This window comes from Panthera tigris, chromosome F2 (genome assembly GCF_018350195.1).
Source record: "Panthera tigris isolate Pti1 chromosome F2, P.tigris_Pti1_mat1.1, whole genome shotgun sequence".
NCBI lineage: Eukaryota > Metazoa > Chordata > Mammalia > Carnivora > Felidae > Panthera > Panthera tigris.
In genome coordinates, this window is record NC_056676.1 from 8,785,832 (window position 1) to 8,792,887 (window position 7,056).

The window sequence follows — 7,056 nt, forward strand, 5'->3', positions numbered from 1 at the left end:
AATTCCTTCGTATCTCTTTCTGCTGCTTCATTATTGGTGTATAGAAACGCGACCGATTTCCGTACGCTGATTTTTATATCCTGCGACTTGGCTGCATTCGTGTATCATACGTAAGAGAAGAGTCACTGGGTTCTACTCTTGAAACCAAGATTACACGGTGTGTTAACTAACTTGAATTTAAACTTAAAAAAATCAGCAGTGAGTGATGGCTTTCGATTTGTAACGTTTGCACTAAATTTTGTGCAATTTGGGAGTAGTCAGAGACACAATGCTGTTCCCAAACTCAGAGGCCTCAGCTGACACATTACTTTTGACACATTAAGTGATAAAATTGCACCACAACGATCTCTGCCACCCTGATCTCTAAGTCTCACACCTCCTTTCTGAATTTCAAATCTTTCTCCGTGTACTTTCCACCCTCACCCCAGCTTCCAATAAGCCTCATGGCCTGGCCATGCTACTTGCCTTGGGAGCCTCGACAAGGAACATCTCTGTTAGAAAGGCAGCCTTTTTGGCAAATCCCAAGCCCGATTTGTTTTTTCTAGGGAAAAAAAAAAAGTAGATATTAAAATAAATACAATACAAAAGCCTCAGCTTCTAAACAAAGGTAATATGGGTGTAGAAGAAAGAAAGGGACTCTGTGTCATTTATAACACAGAATAAGGAAAAACAATGACAGAAACAAAGAGATTTAGAATTAATAAGTGAGTATTAGATGTGATATATGCTTCAGGATAATGGAAAACTTAAATGATGTGGCTACTATCCTAGAAAGAGATACAATGGCAAAATTAATGCAAGCAGAAACAGAGAATCTGGATCAACCTATAAGAACTAAATATATGAAAATGCTGGTCGAAGACCCTCCCTCTCAAAACCTGCAAGCCTGTGCAGTTGTATGAGTACAGCTTATAGAATTTTCAAGGAGGAGATAATTCTGGTTTCATACAAGTTATATTAGAAAATTGAAAAAAAATTCATTTATGATCTTAGTTAAACTTTTGGAAAACGAGGAATGTAAGGGAACTTTCTTCACTTGATAAGTTGTATATACCAAAAGACTTATTGAACCTTATTGAACTTATCGAACACTTATTGAACCTTAAGTGTTTAAGTATATAAACTTTATACTTATTGAAGGAACTTTGTACACATTCTTTTAAAAAGGAATATAAAGTGGTTTTGTTTGTTATTATAAGGAAGGTTTTTATATTTATCTATTTAGACTCATTAGCCTTTTCTTTGAGGCATTAGATTTTTAGTCTTTTTTTTTTAATTTTTTTTTTAAACATTTATTTATTTTCGAGACAGAGAGAGACAGAGCACGAACGGGGGAGGGGCAGAGAGAGAGGGAGACACAGAATCGGAAGCAGGCTCCAGGCTCTGGGCCATCAGCCCAGAGCCCGACGCGGGGCTCGAACTCACGGACTGTGAGATCGTGACCTGAGCCAAAGTCGGACACTTAACCGACTGAGCCACCCAGGCGCCCCATTAGATTTTTAGTCTTAATTAGAATGGCCTTCCTTACTCCAAGGCTCTATTTGCATTTTCTCATGTTTTCCTTTTAGTACTTTTATGTATTTTTAATTAAATTTTCTCATGTTTTTCTTAGCGAATTGACTTTGTGAATTGAATTGAATTTTCTCATATTTTTCTTCTAGTGCATTTACATCTTTTATTTATTTGGAGTTTAGTCTACTGTAGTGTATGGTATCCTGTTTTCCTGTTGTTCTAATTCCATTAATTAAGAAGCCCATCTTTCCACCACTCTGCTGGAGAGTGCTTTCTTATCCTGGGCCATTTAAAACTCCCAGGCTTCCCATCACTCAATAAACGGGTTCATTGCTCAATACCAAAATAAAATCCGGTTAGATTTTTAAATGAGGTTTTATACACTGGCTCTAAAAATTTCATGGAGGAATTAAGGTCTAAGTTCCATGAGAATCTAAGTCAACCTTAAGAAGAATGCATCAAGGACTTTTCTACCAGATACTAGGACAACTAGAGACATCAATTTTGCTGGTTTTTCTTCCTTTTCTGGTTGCAAGTATTTTGTATGATTCCATTTTGTCTCCTTTAAAGTTGAGGTTTAAACTGCTCTTCTCTTTTCTGATTTCCTAAGGTGGAAGCTCAGGTTATTGACTTGTGTTGTTAACTTCCCTTTAAGTGCTACTTTTGCCGCATGCCATGTATTTTGGCACATAAGCCAAACTTACGTTTTGGTAAGTTGTATTTTCATGTTCATTTAGAATAAAAAATATTTTTAAGTTTCCCTTGAGACTTCTTTGACTCATGGATTATTTAGAAGTGTGTTGTTTAATTTTCAAATATTTGCGGACTTTGCAGATATTCTTTTATTGATTTCTAGTTTAATTCCACTTTGGTCAGAGTACATACTTTATATGTTTTCCATTCTTGTAAATTTGTTACAATGTATCTGATGGCCCAGTATGTCATCTCTCTTGGTGGATGTTGCAGATGAGCTTGAGGAGAATATATATATTCTGCTGTTGTTGGATGGTGTATTTTATAAATGCCAATTAGATCAGTTGATAGTGCTATCCAGATGATCTGTAGCCTTACTGATTTCCTACTTGCTTTATCTATGCACTTACTGTTGAAGGGATATTGAAGCCCTAAGTATAATAGTGGATTTGTCTATTTCTCCTTTCAGCTCTATCAGTTTCTGGCTTATGTAGTTTGATTCTCTGTTGTTAGATGCATACATATTTAAGATTGTTATGTCTTCAAAGAGAATTGACCCTTTGTCATTAGGTAATGCTTCTCTTTATCCCTGATAAACCTCCTTGTTCTGAAGTGTGCTTTTTATGAAATTTACATAGCTAGTCCAGCTTTCTTTTGATTAGTGTTGGTATGGTGTATCTTTCTCTAGTTCTTTACTTTTATCCTGTGTCTTTATATTTAAAGTGGATTTCTTGTAATATATAGTTGAATCTTTTTTTTAGTCCACCTTGTAAATTTTTGTCTTTTAATTGGTGCATTTACCAATCACATTTAAAGTGATTATTTATCTATGGGGCACCTGGATGGCTCAGTTGGTTAAGCGTCCGACTTCAGCTCAGGTCATGATCTCACAGTTCGTGGGTCCAAGTCCCGTCGTCAGGCTCTGTACTGACAGTTCAAAGCCTGGAGCCTGCTTCAGATTCTGTGTTATCCTCTCTCTGCCCCTCCCCTGCTTGTGCTCTCTCTAAAAAATAAATACACATCAAAAAGTAAATAAAAGAAAGTGATTATTTATGTAGATTAATCAAGCATTTTCTACTTGTTGCACTTGTCCTTCGTTTCTTTCTTCCATCTTTTTCTGCCTTCTCTAGTTTAATTGAACATTTTATATAATTCTATTTTATCTCCTCATGGGGGTCAATTATACTTCTTAGAAAATTTTAATGGTTGCTCTAGAGTTTAGCTTATATAGTTTTGATTAATGTGAGCCCACTCTTTAAAAAAAATTATTTTTAATGCTTATTTGTTTTTGAAGGAGAGAGAGTGAGTCGGGGGGTGGCGGGCAGAGAGAGGGAGACACAGAATCCGAAGCAGGCTCCAGGCTGAGCTGTCAGCACAGAGCCCAACACGGGGCTCGAACCCACAAACTGCGAGATCATGACCTGAGCCAAAGTTGGACACTCGACCGACTGAGGCACCCAGGTGCCCCAATGTGAGTCCACTCTTAAATAACACTACAGTTTTATGTGGCATGTGGCCCCTCCCCACTCTCTTGCTTTCTCTCCTCTTCTTTGATCTCCAGACTTGCCACTGGTTTGCCATAGCTTGCATGTCCTGGATTGCAGTTCCTTTGCTGTTGCCAAATAAACCCATTTGGCTGGTAAAATAACTGGCTGTTCTACCTTTAAGGTTGGCATTGCTTGGTGTCATAGAAGTGGGATCCAGAAAAGACCTCAACAGCTCCAAGGCTGGTGAGCAGACCCTTGTCAATACCCACTGAGGCCATTGAGCTCACTGTTTTGTCACTGACCCTGGAGTTTGAGCCAAGCTCTACTCTCATGTTTTAAGCTCTCCAGGCTTTATTTAGGGATCTGTTCAAAAGCTTTGTCCTTTTTGTTTTCATGAAGGCTTTGTCCTTTCTGGTGAGTACTTTTTTGTTTTTGTGAGCTTCTGGTTATGAGTAATGGGATCCCAGTCCTCTGAATACTTTGAGGAGACTCCACCCTGCAGGGGTCCCAGTTGGTTTTAATGTTTAAAAACTATAGTGCCTCCTCATGGGCATTCTTAACTAAATGGTCCAGCTTAACTAAAGATAATTTAGATTTTCAATGGCCATTATGAGGAACTTTCTACCTTGCTAAACTTGTTTTTCTCAAAACTAAATTAGACAGCTGCATCTCCAAAATTGAAAAACAAGAATAGGATACCTATTTTAATTGGCATGCAGGAGCCTCCAAAAGATTGCAAAATTTCGTAATACTTTCATTAAAAGATTCATTGCAAAAAACCAACAAAAAATTAAAGACCTAAAGGATAACACACAGAAGATTATAGAACTGACTAAAGGGGCTGTAATTCCCCTTTACCTTCTTTATTTGAGTACTCAGTCCAAAATTGTCTAAAATTGCCTTCCCATTCTGAAGAGACTATTAAACAGCTACCTTTTGAAAATAAGACCGCCCAATGTGATGGATAGTCCTCCTCAGGTATTTTTTACTCCTTGGTCAAAGGCCAAACTGGGAGCCATAGTTAAAGAATTTCTTGGGGCGCCTGGGTGGCTCAGTCGGTTAAGCAATCGACTTCGGCTCAGGTCATGATCTCACAGTTTTTGAGTTCGAGCCCCGCGTCAGGCTCTGTGCTGACAGCTCAGAGCCTGGAGCCTGCTTCCAATTCTGTGTCTCCCTCTCTCTCTCTCTGCTCCTCCCCTACTCACATGCTGTCTCTCTCTCAAAAATAAATAAAGATTAAAAATTAAAAAAAAAAAGAATTTCTTAAACCAGGGAGGATTCTTGCAAGCTTTTGTAAATAGATTAACTTCTAAGCCCAGTCAAGAGAGGAAAATAAAATTTCACACTGTTCCTTCCTTTCCAAATCCAGATTGATTCGTTATTGATACTTTCTTTCCCAGAGTAGCTATTGCCTTCTTGTTGGCCTCATTTTACAAACTTGGCTTGACTTTCTGCCTGCCTGGGACATACAGTTTGTCAGTCCTTTTGGCTATCTTTGGGAGTGACTTTAGATCTTGTGAAGAGAATGCATTTTATACCCTCTTGGAAGATGTCTCTTGGGCCCATGGAATTATTTAATGCTGCCAGAAATAGGTACTGTCTGTCCCAGGTAAATCTGACAAGACATTTGAAAGGATTTAGTAACTTTGCTATCATAAATTTGACCAAATTGGAAGCTGGTATTCGGAGGCCAATAGAATTTTGTTGTTAGGCCTTCTCCTCTAAGCTAAATGTACTCAGAGGGAAAGAAAAACATTCTAACAGGTGAATGGTGGATGGGGGCACCAGGCCTTTGATATCATTTAGGTGGCAACTGAATTCTTCCATGAATTAAAAATGGGTATCTTTGTACAAATTTAGTCTTTGCAGGACCACAGGTGTGGCTCCGGAAACAATTCCAAGCCCACCAATCCTATTTACCAAACCCCAAGCCTCTCCTATTCATCCCAAAGGCTTGTACGTATTGGGCCGAGGGAACCAAAATCGCATTTTTTTCCCATGTGCCTTGTGCTGTCAAGATTCTACCCAGGGTCTTCTCCAAAATTCCGGAGTTCTCCAGAACTCTTACCTGGACCATCTCTTTGATATGCAAACTTTGCAATCTTTAAAAGACAGCAATTTTTATCAGAAGGAGAAGGAAAGAAGGAAAGTTATTTGAGTCGATTCAATTCCTTTTATAATTCGTGAGTGTTGTATTATCGTATCTAATTCATGGCAGACATTTTAAAATGGGAGGTATAACGTCTGTGTTTGCATCTGTCTGTACGTTCATGTGCGTCTCTGTGGAGGTGTAGATGTGTGGTATTTTTTACCTCCAGATGGTATTTTCAAAATTAATTTCTAAAAGAGATCTATTTAATTGGCTTAAAGAACACAAAACACTTAAATAAATTAAATTCTCAGAAATATAATAGAAACTTAATCCAAATGAATTTTAGGTTCATGTGATTTAGGGAAAAAATTCAGTATTAAAGCCGCTTTAATCTTGTTGGTTTAATTAAGACAGTCATGCTTTTAGAGTTTTCAGCACTAAATATAATACTTTTATTCTACTCAGGCTTACTAAAGGTCAGATGAATTCGTGTTGCCTCTTAGAACTTTGTCAGCAAAAATGATAATTTAAGATGATGGTTAACTGTTTAATATCTCATATAATTTTCATGACGAATCTAAACATAATTATTAAAAATCCTTTATTAATAGATATAAGATAATAGTTTATAAATGAACTTTTCAGCAATATTCATGTCTACTTAAATAGTTTACCCCAATCTTTTTGGTAACTTAAAACCTTAGAGTTTTGCTAAGTTAAATCAGATGATAGATAGTCATTAAAGATCTAGATCATTGCCAAATAACATAAAACTGAATCATTGATTATGAACACAGTTTTACGTACTTTTGGCTTCTTGTGACAGAGAAACTAAAACATATTCGGATGGGTTAGTGCTATACTGAAAAAGGCCTATGCATATCCTATTACCCTATTTTAATAAATGCGCCAATCTAAAGAAAGCTGATGTCACAGGAAGTTCACCATTGCTTACTTGTGAGTTTTCACTGGAAATTAAGGTTGGGTTCAAATGGTTAAGAATGCCAATAAACGACGTGCCCTCAGTCACCTTTCCCACTCGTTGGCCTTGCTGGTTGGGGTGGCCTGAGCTGGGTGTCCTGCACCGTGATGCTTCAAAGCCTTGTTGAAAATGTTTGGGTCCCCACGAAACCCTACCATAGCCAAGTCTACTGGTAGATTTGGGTAGGAATAGGGTTGATGGGCTTCATCGTTTATGAAATCAGGAATGCTGATAAAGGAAGTAAAGCTCTGAAAGCTTTGAGTTCTCCACCTGCTCGTGGTCATCATTAA

General features: G+C 37.7%; 1 pseudogene; it reads left to right on the plus strand.

Annotated features, from left to right (window-relative positions):
• Positions 1–6,873: 6,873 nt before the first annotated feature.
• On the plus strand, positions 6,874–7,056 carry LOC102959150 (annotated as a pseudogene).